This window comes from Myotis brandtii, unplaced genomic scaffold, assembly GCF_000412655.1.
Source record: "Myotis brandtii unplaced genomic scaffold, ASM41265v1 scaffold17, whole genome shotgun sequence".
Classification (NCBI taxonomy): domain Eukaryota; kingdom Metazoa; phylum Chordata; class Mammalia; order Chiroptera; family Vespertilionidae; genus Myotis; species Myotis brandtii.
The window spans coordinates 8,403,326-8,415,915 of NW_005356259.1; the positions used below are offsets into that span (position 1 = coordinate 8,403,326).

Here is a 12,590-nt window from a genome sequence, read left to right on the forward strand (position 1 = left end):
CAAGCCATGGGTCCATTCATCTTGTTATAACTTACAACTATGAGAAGATGAAAAATAACTATTTGCCCTAAGAGTAAAGCACATAAGAAAATACCTTGAAGTTCACTAATCACACTGCCGCCATCCTGATGTGAGGTTTACATCAGGGACGTTTAGTGACTCAGTGTGATATATACTGCATTTGAAAATGATTTCTACGGTATGTGCTTAATACTGTGATTTAGTGAAGAGCCCTTTGGCATTCTGCTTTGAATGACAAGCACACTGGGTTATTTTTTTTCTTTTGCAGTCAACCACTATATTTTCCCCAGGAAAACATACTTTTCCAAATTGTAATCTGGGTACCCATGACCCAAGCCTCAAAACTGGGAGGATGGATGATTGGAACAGACAAGGGGGTGTCTGGGATCCAATAAAACAAGAGCAAGAGTTGCAACGTCTGCTATATTTCCATAAAATCAATTCATAACAATGTTATGGAATCACAGAATACAGGATGAGTGACTGTCTGTTTTCTTATTCATTATCTTTCCCTCTAGAATGTAGAATGTTTGTGTCCAAAATGCTATCTCTATGTTTGGAACATAGTAGGCATTCAGTAAATAACATATTGTATGAACAGACTAGTGAAGGAAAAAATGAGACTAAGTTGCTTGAGGGTTCTAATATTTATTTCCGATGACTTGGATAAAGGTTTTGTTTAAAATTCAAAAGTGAGGTAAAAAAATTAGCTTAAAAGACAGCTCTTCCAGAAAAGAAGGTCACTGGGACAAGAGAGGATACATATTGAAGCTAGGAAGGCTGATCAACATGGTGGGGCTAAAATATGAAACATTCAGAACCTAGAAAATAAAGAGTAAGTGCAGGGCAAAGCAAATTAAGTTATGGCCTCTGTAACCACCAGGTACAGAACTTCAGCCTAGGAGAGGAGGGAAATTCGAGAGGTCATTTGGACAATGGGTTGAGGATGGCAGGAAAGAAATGAAGTGTCACTAGCAATTTACTGGAGGGAAAAAATATATATATATATATATCTGCGCTTTGGGGTTAGCAAAGAAAAAAAGTAAATGTTACCCAAGAGAACTGGAAGTGGTTCTTTGAAGTTCTTCTGCAAAGAACAGGATTTCCTGCACTACGTGTTAAATGATGGTGATAACATATATGGTACTTGGGGTGGCTGTGTCCATCACATTGCACCTTTCCCACGTTTCTGATTTCTAACTCCTGACCACACAGTTTGTTAGGAGTCCAGATGGAAACTGGGCACCTGGCTTAGACTGTGAGTGACTGTTTTGTCGTGGGTTCCCAAAGGCATGAACAGGCTTCTACATACACACGCAGTCCAAAGCTCCTCTTATATACTGGGAGGCTTTTCTGATGTGGGAAAATATTGTGGTTGGGTAAAGTAACATGAAAGGAAGTGGTGATTTGTATTGGGGTGGCACTGCAGGGACATGCTTGAGTTCTTTTTATAGGATCTAGAGACATAGAGAATTAAACTTAAAATAATGAAAATAAAAATAATTGTGTTATTTCCTTTGAAAGTGAACCTTAACAAACTTACTTTCCTGGGTCCTAATGAGATCTTGATGAAGTAAACAATTACAAGTATTATTTTTTTCCATCGTTTGGATCCTCAAAGATACTAAAGAGTTTTCATCTTGCTCGCTGTCACCTACTTTGTCAATAATATAATCCCTAACTCTGTTTTTAGAAGCTGCATGATTAAACCTTTAAAATAATATAAAATCTATGACCTCTTTTTGAGTTACATTTAATATCTCTTTTCTATTGCCCCCACATTCAGTCCCCAAATATTACAAATTCAACTTAAGCATCCTATATCTCTGTCTTTCCATCTATCCTTCCACCAGCTTACATCCATCCAGCACCATCTCCTTTCCTGGACTAGACAGTGGTCTCCTAGTTGGTCTCCTGTCACTCACTTTAGCTTCCCTTCCTCCTCTTTCCCATATTATAACCACAGGAATCTTCTCAAAAGGCAAAACTGATCATATCTCTACAATTCCCCCTACCACCCTAACCCCAGCTTCTTGAATGGCTGGCTTCCTATGGCTTAGAAAACACTGACAGCACTCTTTGGATGACCTTCAAGGCCTGTATGGGATCCTTCTACCTCCACAGCCTGCCTTACACCGTCACTCTAGCTCCCTGTGACTTATTCCACCATACTGAAATGTTCCTGCCTTTAAACTGACCATGCTTGATTTCAGCTCAGGGCCCTAGAATCAGCTCTTTTCTGTTGCCTCTGCTCTTCCCCTGACTACACCTTCAAATGCTAGATCAAGCATCTCATGAGGAAGCCTTCCCTGACCTCTCCAATGATTGGGCATCATCTCCCTTTCTTTTGTAGTATTTTTCACAATATTACAATTATTTTTTTATTATTTTATTAACATGTTTCTTCCTCTAGAACATGGGTGGGGAACCTTTATTCTGCCAAAGACCATTTGGGTATTTATAACATTATTTGCAGGCCATACAAAATTATCAACTTAAAAATTAGCTTGCTATATTTAGTCAAACATTTAATTAACTCATCCCTAATGCCTTGGCAGGGCCAGACCAAATGATTTGGCAGGACTTATACAGCCTGTGGGCCAGATGTTCCCCACCCCTGCTCTAGAATATAAGTGCACTGAGAGAAGGGGCTAAATCTGATTCTATTCCCATTGTGTCTCTATTGCATAGGTCAGTGGCATATAGTAGGTGCTCAGTAAACGTTGAGTGAATAAGTTAAACATAAAGTATCACTCCTAGAACATTCAGTATGATAAAATCTTATCTTTTGTCCCCTATGCAATTTTTCAGAGTGCTAACTTCTTATCTATTTACCTCAAAATCTCTAAGTATACTCACAATAATACAGTTTTAGATGAAGATACTTGTTCAATTATGGGCTAAAGAAATAGAGAGGATCAGGATTAATAAAAAAGCCACAAATATGGCATGTAGATTGGAAAGTAAAGCCTTTGTAAAATATTAAATGAACCTTTGGAGGAAAATATAAAGTAGTGAGCTTCAAATCTGAGAACTTTGGCTCAAATGATGGCAACAACCATTCTTTTTTTCTACCATGAAAACTAAGAAAAACTGACTTGTGCTGCAGCCCAAATACATGGGTTTCGTATCTTCAGAGTAAAGCATTTTAAATGAGAGAAAGAAGTAAGTCCCTCCACCCCCTGCCAAAACCAGTTTAAGATTCTTCCCTGAGAATCATTTTTAAAAAAATACAAAGGACTATCTAGGAAAATACATTCCCCTTTCCCCACCAAAATCATCTCTTTGTCTCTGCGATCCCCACCAGAGATAGAAAAGGCATCTGAAAGTTATATTCTAATTCTTCAATAATATGCTTTCTCCCCCACACATGAAATCAGCACATTCTCCAGCCTCCTTCCCCATACACAGAGGGTAATTTCAAAACATAGTGGAAAAAGAAACAATTAGACAAGCATTATTATTTCATATTAGTAGGAGATAATCTTTTTTTTCTTTAAGCATTACGTAGTAACTCAAACATGAAATTACTTTCTGAGTTCACATTTTCCCAATTATTGGTTCAAAACCTGTCTTCATTGATAAAAGAATGGCATTTTACCTCCAGATAAATTAAATATCCAATTTCAAAAATACAAAGAGTGACCCTATCTTGCTGAGTTATTTCTCTGGTAGAGGTGCATAGATTTGGAGCTGGTGAAACAATGTCACAAAACCAGTGGACTTATGTCAATATGCTCGGAAGGATTGGGGGGTGTTCCTTGAAGTTCGGCCTTTGGCCTTTTCTTGTTTAACATATTTATTAACAGCTTGGATGAAGATGTAAAAATTGTGCTTGTCAACTCTACAGTTGACACGTGTTGGGAGGCATAGCTAATGTTCTGCATAGTGGATTCAGGTTTTACTGAGCCAACTGTGTGATCTGGCCTCCAAAAAATGCTAACATAAATCTAGGTGGTTGTAAGAGAAGTGCAAAGTCCAGATCAAGGGAAGTAATTATTCCCCTGTAGAGCACGTTGAACTGACCACATTTGGCGACCACATTTTAAGGGGGAAATTGACAAATAGGATGGAATGAAAGCCACGACATCCAAAATGCATCACAGGAAGAACAGTAGAAGAATCAGGGAATATTTAGTCTGGAGAAGAGAAGACTTAGAGGGTCGTGATAACTGTCTTCAAATATTTGTGGGATTAGATATAGTATCTGTTGCTCCAGCAGCCATAATTTCAAAAAATGATGATAAAAGCCAATAATAACTACAATGTGAGTACCTATTTTGAGGCAGCCACTATGGGAGATGCTTTATAAACTGTACTTCTAATCCTCACAATGACCCTATAAAGTAGGCATTATTCTCCTCATTTTAAGATGAGGAAAGGGTGAACTCTGCACCATGACTAAGGCCATGCCATTCACCACCGCTGGCCACCTTCACTCTTTCTGGATTGATACTTTAAGAATATGAATTTTGCCGAAACCGGTTTGGCTCAGTGGATAGAGCGTCGGCCTGCAGACTGAAAGGTCCCAGGTTCGATTCCGGTCAAGGGCATGTACCTGGGTTGCGGGCACATCCCCAGTAGGAGATGTGCAGGAGGCAGCTGATCGGTGTTTCTCTCTCATCGATGTTTCTAACTCTCTATCTCTCTCCCTTCCTCTCTGTAAAAAATCAATAAAATATATTTAAAAAAAAAAGAATATGAATTTGACCTTTTGTTGGGATACATTTACCATGAGTAGAGATATCCCAAAACAAAACAAGTTGCCTTATAAAGTACTGAGCTTCTGGCATCAAAGTTAAGTCAGCAGAGACCAGTGGTCATCTGTCAAGGATGTCAGCAAGATGATTCTTGTACCAGGAGGTAGATGGCACTAGATGACCTCCAAGGTCTCTTCCATTGCTAAGATTCTCTCATTTATGATATATGGTTCACACTTTGGCTCAAATCCTTCCAAATGATTAGTAATATGTGATCATGTTGAAAATATATTGGCTTAGGTATTAGGAGGTCTATTCTAGTCCAGTCTCTCTACCCCTCCTTGTAGCCATATAACCTGGGCAAATCATTCAACTTCCCTGGGATCTGTAGCCTCACTGATAAAAGCAGGGGGCTGGACCACATGCTCTCCCTGATCTTTTCCAGCTCTGATACTCCATAAGTCTCTTTCTATGTTACATTTTATGAGACACTAAATATCCAAACAGACTTTTTAGACTCTGATTCATGAGCCTAGGAGCACTGATTTTTTTCTCCATAACTATAAGCTTTTGCAGAAATTAGCCTTCTGAAAATTATAGCTTTCTGCCAGACACAAGGGATCAGGATTCAAGAAGTGGATCTAACAAAAGGTAAAATTTCTCAAGCATCAAAGATGAAAGCTCCCCAGAAAAACTGTCTTCACCAAATTTTTTCCTATTTGGTTCAAATTTTTCCACATGTCCTTGGAATTCTTCTTCCCTTCATGTCCCTTGCTCTCCATTCTTTGTTGTTCTGAGACATAAAGGGTGTGAATGAGATGAGAACCAGGAAAATAATGAGTCTTGATTGCATACTCAGTGAGCTTGAGGTAGAGTGGTAATTGTCTTTCTGCATGCATGGACTTGGAATACAATATGCAAAAAAACAACCTGATGCATATGAATATATATCCGTGTTCTTACAAATAACTATAATTTCAGGGTGTGGTAATGAAGGATGAAGGGAAGTGGCCCACAAATGAAAGTGAAGGTTGGAGCATATAGGCAAAATTATGTTGATTCCCATAAGGTCCCAAAATGTTATCTTCAAATCTATAGTCTGTCCAACTGCCAAGGTGTGGAGACTTTATGGGTTTCTCTATAAAGAGCCAGGGTCATCCTGACACACGTTTACAAGTTGAGTTGTGCAATCTTGAAATTGTCTGCATCTTAATGATGCCTGGGCAGTTATGAAGACTTTCAGAACTTCTCAGATGTAAACATCCATGAACTGCATCCAAAAGATGTCTGAGACATTCACAGAATAACAAAAGTTCTAACCTTCTGGGAGCTACTATGCTCTCTGGAGGTATAGAAGCTATTCTAGATGGTCTTGACTCCTGTCTGGTGGTCTCAGGAGGTGGAATACTAGTATGGGTATTTTGAATCCTACTGAGGGTGGGCTGCTCCATGACAGAGGGGGCAGTGAGGTACTAAGGAGACACAGCAGGTAGGGTGGGGAGATCAGGGGCCATCCAGGCTGCCTCTCTCTCCAGAGAATTCTCCTTAGCGTAGTCACACAGTGCAATATGGACAAAATATCACATGATCTCACTCATATGTAGGATATAATGATCAACATAATGTGATGAACAAAAATAGATCCAGAGACAAATGGCAGGGGAGGTGGGGCAGGGGTTAGAGAGCAATCAAAGGACTTGTATACATGCATATTAGCATAACCAATGGACACAGACATTGGGGCGGTGGGGGCTTGCCCAGGGTGGGAATGGCTGGGGGAGAGGGGTCAATCAGGGAAAAAGAAGACATATGTAAAACTTTAGAAAATAAAGAAAAAAAAGATGGACAAAATAGATAAGAAACCATCTCAGGCAACCTCTGCAGGAAGGAATGGGAGAGTAGAGCCCAGGGCACTGTCGAAACTCCAGCTTTGACATGCACATTTAAATTCTGCTCTTTTAGAGTTTGCTACTTATTCCAGGAAAATTCTAAGAGGGCCCAAGGTGCAGAAACAAAACATGAGCTCTGAAATCAGGATCAAGTTCACATTAGCTCTATATCATCTGAGGGGTGTTATTCAGGTTCTCTAAGCCATATCTTCCTTATTGTTAAAGTGGTCAGGATTGCAGTGAGCATCACATGAGATAACAGATGTTCCAGCATAGTGCCTGACAGCAAATGTATACTTCTTTTCTTTTTAGTAAAGTTCATAATGTGAAGCTCAGAAAGTAATGGTTCGTTCTGGGTGGCTACTCCCCATGACTGATACTAATAGAAATATTATTAATAATAGTTAACACTTTAACATTATTATAATATGTCAGAAAATTCAATATTTATCATCAGTCTAGGAGGTAGGTATATTTATTATCCCCATTACACAGATGTGGAAACTGAGGAACAGACAGGTTAAGTGACTTGCTCAAAGTCACACAGTCAATAAGTGGAGGAGCTCAGAACCCAGGTTCTTACCTACCTGGTAAAAAAATATTTGTACTTGATATCCTTTCTATGAACAGTAAAAGAAGTTATTAATTGATGCTGGCATGTGATCCTGAGAACTGCAATATATTGTCATACCACTAATTTAGATCAATATTATCACCACCACCTTCACACCTAGAAAAGCCTAGGAATACACTATGAATTCATTTCAAAGTGATTGATTAGTGACTCTTGTCTTAAGATCATGCTGCCATTCTAGCGAGGTGGCTAAGTTGGTTGGAATGTTGTCCCATACACCAAAATGTTTTCGAGTTCGATTCACTATCAGGGCACATATCCAAGTTTTGGGTTGGATCCCCGGTCAGATGCATGTGGGAAGCAACCGATCGATGTTTTTCTCTTCTATTGATGTCTCTCTCTCTCTCTCTCTCCGTCTTTCTCTAAAATCAATAAAAATATCCTCAGGTGAGGATTTTTAAAAAATATCATGTTGCCTACTACATAGGCATTTCTAGACTGGTTTACAATGAACAGAGCAGATTAAGATTAGGGAGGGAAAGCTGTAGTTCAAAGAGTGTTGAACAATACTTCTATCAAACTGCTAAAAGAAACCAGATACCCTCACTTGCTCACTCACTAATGCTACTTCACTTTCCTCAGGAGTTCCAAGAGCTCAGGGAAAGCCTGAGAAAGAGATAATTTCTCTGATGTTTGGATCAAGTTTAATTTCCAAGACAAATTCCCTAGCAATGGGTAGAAAGGCAGCCTGCACAGTGATGTGATTCTCAGTGGCCTTATCCTACTCACCCATGGAGGAGGTGGAGGAGGCAGAGTCAGGGGCAGAGGAGGAGGAGGGGGCACCTTCCCCATCTCAACTCCTCACCCTGAATGGGGCTCTAAACTGAAGTCTGCAGAATACAGAGCAGCTACACTTTCCTCCAATCCCAGACCTCTGTCATCTTTTCTAATACTGGGTTTGAAGGCAACAGAGCCCCAGAACCATCCCTGTAAGCGTTTTATAGCTATTCATTTAATACTGTAGTAAAATGCTCAAAATAATAAATGTCTTCTCAGGTGCCACCCTTGACTGTGAGAAACAATTTTCAGGTGTCTCGCAAAGATCCTGCTCCTTCACTTTCAGATTCTCAGTGCCTTGGACTGTCCGTGTTTCTCCTCACATCTATCACTTTATTGTCTTGGTTGCTCTGCTAAATATAATCATATAATTAAAAGGAAGGAAATGGTGCTGCTTCATTCAGGTTACTAGAATTACAGTTGGGCAAACTTCTGTGGTTTTTGTTTCTACAGATATCCTGGAAGCTATAAACTAGTCTAACACCACTGAAAGTGATATTCTACTCAGTCACTGGTAAGGTCCCTCATTTCTCAGGAATCAAGAACCATATCATTTCACTCATATGTGGGATATAAAACTGAAAGCAACAAATGAACAAACAAAAAAGCAAAAACACATAGACACAGAAAACACTATAGTGTTATAAGAAAGAAAAGGGAATGGGGGGGGGGGTAGTAAAGGATAAAGGAGGTCAAATATATGGTGACAGAAAAAGATTTGACTTTGGGTGGTAAACACACAATACAAAACAGATGGTGTATTATAGAATTGTGCACTTGAAGAAACCTATATAATTTTAGTAACCAATGTAACCCCAATAAATTTAATAAAAATAAAATAAATAAGTGAGGGAAGAATGACTTTTTCCAATGAGATGTACATTCCATCATACTACCAGTCTACTTAAAGACTTCAGCTGGCCATCTATTACCTCCTCTATATATGCCATCACATTGACTTTGGTCTTTCACAATCTGGTCCCAATCTTTCCCACATCACCTCCTGGCAGCCCATCCTCACTATCACCTCCACTCCTTACTGGTCACACACACAGACCTCAATGCTTGTTGACTATTCCATACCATTTCATGTCTTTTTTTCACCCTTGCAAATAATATTTCTTCTATGCAGTCAATCCATTCATCCAGATCCATCTCTGATATCCCCTCCTCTGTGGAGCCTTCCCCCACTCTTTCTGGTCCCAATAGTTGTATCCTGCTCAGAGCTCCCACAGGGCCTTGTCCACACTTCATTAGAGAGCATCACTTGTTTCCAGGAGTGATTCCTCCAGTAAATTTGGAGCAGAGAATATGCCATGTTCATTGTAAAATCAACAGTATCCTCTCATGATGGGTACTTCGCAGATATGCAATACATTCAACTATTCGGTGAATAAATGAATAACGTTTGAAGTTTATAGGTTCTCTTTGCTTCAATTTTCTTATTTTTAAAACAGGAACAACCGTACCACGTAAGAATTTTATAATGATTATGTTAAATAATATAAATACGGAGCTTAGTGCCATGTTGAACACATTAAATGCCCAATAAATGGTAATAGCCATTATTATAATTACCATTGCTATTATTATGATTACTGCCAAGACTAACAACAACTCTCCACTGGTAGAATTAATTAACCACTCCTTTGTCCTCCATCTTATCTCATGCATACTTCTCTCACAGCTCCTGTAACACATTGGTGTATTTACCTATCTTTAAGATCAATCTTCCCTTTCTAGCTGTGAACACTCTCACTACAAGAGCAGGATCTGATTTCATATCACTGTCCTCAGGGCCTAATACAATGCCTGTCACACAGATGTTTGCTGAGTAAATATACAGTAAGTGTAACTAGTGCTGTGGAAAGAGAAAACAAAAATAAGTGCTTGCCTATAAAGCCTATAGTTTAGAGGGAATATGAAAATTTAAGAAAGATGGAAATGAAAAAACAAATCTGAAAAATACCTTCACACACACAGATTAGAAACAGGAAGAGACATAGCATCTAGAGCTGATCAGACCATGGTCTGAAGGGCAAAGGACTAGTCAATAGCTCTGTGTTTTTATCCAAGCTCTACCATGAAGCACATGATCTTGTTTAATGTCCTCAGTCTGTGGATTTTGTCTCATGATTTCCACATCTGTCTTTTCTTTGCTATCCCACAAGCTCCAGAGCTTTATCATCTCCTTTCCTGATCATACAATAGCTTTCTACTGCTCTCCAGGCTTCCACTGCTTCTGGTCCCTCCCAGACCACTCCAGACCAATTAATTGGTATAAATCAGCACTTTCCTAATGTCATTCAATTCTAACCCCCACCCCGGAGTTCCCCTTTACTTACTAAAGCCCACTCTCAGCCTTGCCTCAAGTCTGTGTATTCAGCCCTCTTGCCCTCGTTCCTTACCCAAACCCTCCACTCCAACTACCCTTCTCTACTCACTACACAACTCATAAGTACAGATATCCTGGAAGCTATAAACTAGTCTAACACCACTGAAAGTGATATTCTACTCAGTCACTGGTAAGGTCCCTCATTTCTCAAGAATCAAGAACCATATCATTTCACTCATATGTGGGATATAAAACTGAAAGCAACAAATGAACAAACAAACAAGCAAAAACTCATAGACACAGACAACACTATGGTGTTACCAGGTACATTCCCTAGGCCTGGAATTTCTTCTCTTTGTCACTGCCTAGCTGAATCTTATCCTTTAGGCAATAAATTTGTTTACTGATGGGTGGTGTTTATTCAAGTACAAAATAAGGATAGTATGCCCTTACTTCCTTTGATCTAAAAAGTTAAGACACAGTAATGGCTTGGGAAAAAAACTTCAATAACATAACATTATCCTACAACCCTGCTGTCTCTCCTCGACCATTTCCTCACTCTTAGAAAGACTGCCTTCCCCTCTTTATTTCAGGTTCATCTTCTCAATATCACCCCCCTACTATTTTCTACCTCAGCACTCCAATCCTTTCCTTTATAGTATGTGTCACATGGGGTAACTGTTATCATCATTACTTCCAGTCCATCATATTATAAATTCCAGGAAGAAAGGGACAGTGCCTGTCTTGTTTTCTATCACTATTGCCTAGCTCAGTGCCTGAAACAGAACTAAATGATCATTGATGGAATGGATAAAGAAATTACGATTTATGAGGTATTGATATGGTAATAAAGAATAGTCAATTTACAATTTCCTCTTGTCTAAGTTGGGCACATGGACATGTTAAGCCTGAGATACAAAGGGACACCATTTGCTGATTTGAGTCCACTTAAGTCATATCAACACACAGAGGCCAGAACACATCTCAATAGTCTCCTCAAATAGTCATATGTCGTGGTCAGCTCAAACCAGAGGCACTGGTTCAAGTGCAGCAAGATGGGACTTCCTAAGTAACTAGAAAGGGAGACAGGAAAGCTAAAGCAAAATGATTAAAAACAAGCAAGGAACTGGGGTCCTGAGGCCAGTGTGGAGAGGGAAGTGGATAGCCAATGGCATTAGTGCAATCACACCTCTGTGTTGCTTGGGGAAGAAAACGGTCTTTAATATCAGGAAAGGGGTGTTAAGCATACAATGAAATGCTGAGAAGTCATACTGAGAACCTGGTATAGTCATGCAGGAGGCAAATGGCCCATTCTAGAATTACTAAACAAATTTCTCTCCTGTCCTTACCAGAAAATGTAAAGTTACTTAAAATAAGAGTGCACAGAAAACCCCAGGGATGCTGAGGGCTTATTTTTTTCAGCATTTCAAATACTTAATGACCAGAAATATAAACATAGCACTCTCTTAAAAGCTGCTAATGATATACTACAGATCTGAGAAGAGATTTTCCTGTGCCTTTCTCTCTCCCAAGCTCCCCCTTCCTCAGCTCTTCTCTCCTGGCCAAAAGAACTGGAAGGTAGGGCTGGCCACAAAGATGAATTTGCTTGCAAACTTCCCTGCCTGGAGCATTGGTTAGGCAACATTATGCCCTTAACATAAAATAGAAATGTGATCTTCAGGGAGAAGGAAAGTGTGCTACAAGATGGACTTCCTTCTCTGGAACAATAGAGAATGAGTGTGCCTGCCTGTCATTGCACTTCTGGCAGAACCCGTCAGGTGGCTCACCATGAATGGCCTTGCTTTGTAGATTGTTTAGCACTTCACAGACATAAGTTACTGCTCTGCTGTTCTAACGATCGATATGAATTAAGCAGCATATTTCTATCCTGGGAAGTGGCTGTTTTACTGGAGGACAAGGACCCTTGAATGGCCATTGCTTCCAAGCAAACTGAATCATCGCTCCCAGTGTTTGTTCAGTCTGAGAGCAAAAACCAAATTACATCATGTAACAGAGCAAATCAATGAGAGAGTTTGTCTGTCTTATTTGATGAAATCCTAGTATAAAGAGATAACATTTTCACTTGACCATAACAAACCTAACAGCACTTGTCACGTAGCACAAGGGACACCTTCCAAAAAATGGACAGGATAGTTTCCAAAGAAGCTTCTGGAAATCCTGTCTGACTATTAAGAGCACATTTAAAATTTTTTTTTCCTAGGAGTAACTTGGGT

The 12,590-nt window shown here is 39.5% G+C and overlaps 1 protein-coding gene across 4 annotated transcripts in view; it reads right to left on the reverse strand.

Annotated features, from left to right (window-relative positions):
• CREB5 (cAMP responsive element binding protein 5) overlaps positions 1-12,590 on the reverse strand; it is a 389,564-nt gene that overhangs the window by 245,860 nt on the left and 131,114 nt on the right. The gene's annotated exons all lie outside the window — the stretch shown is intronic.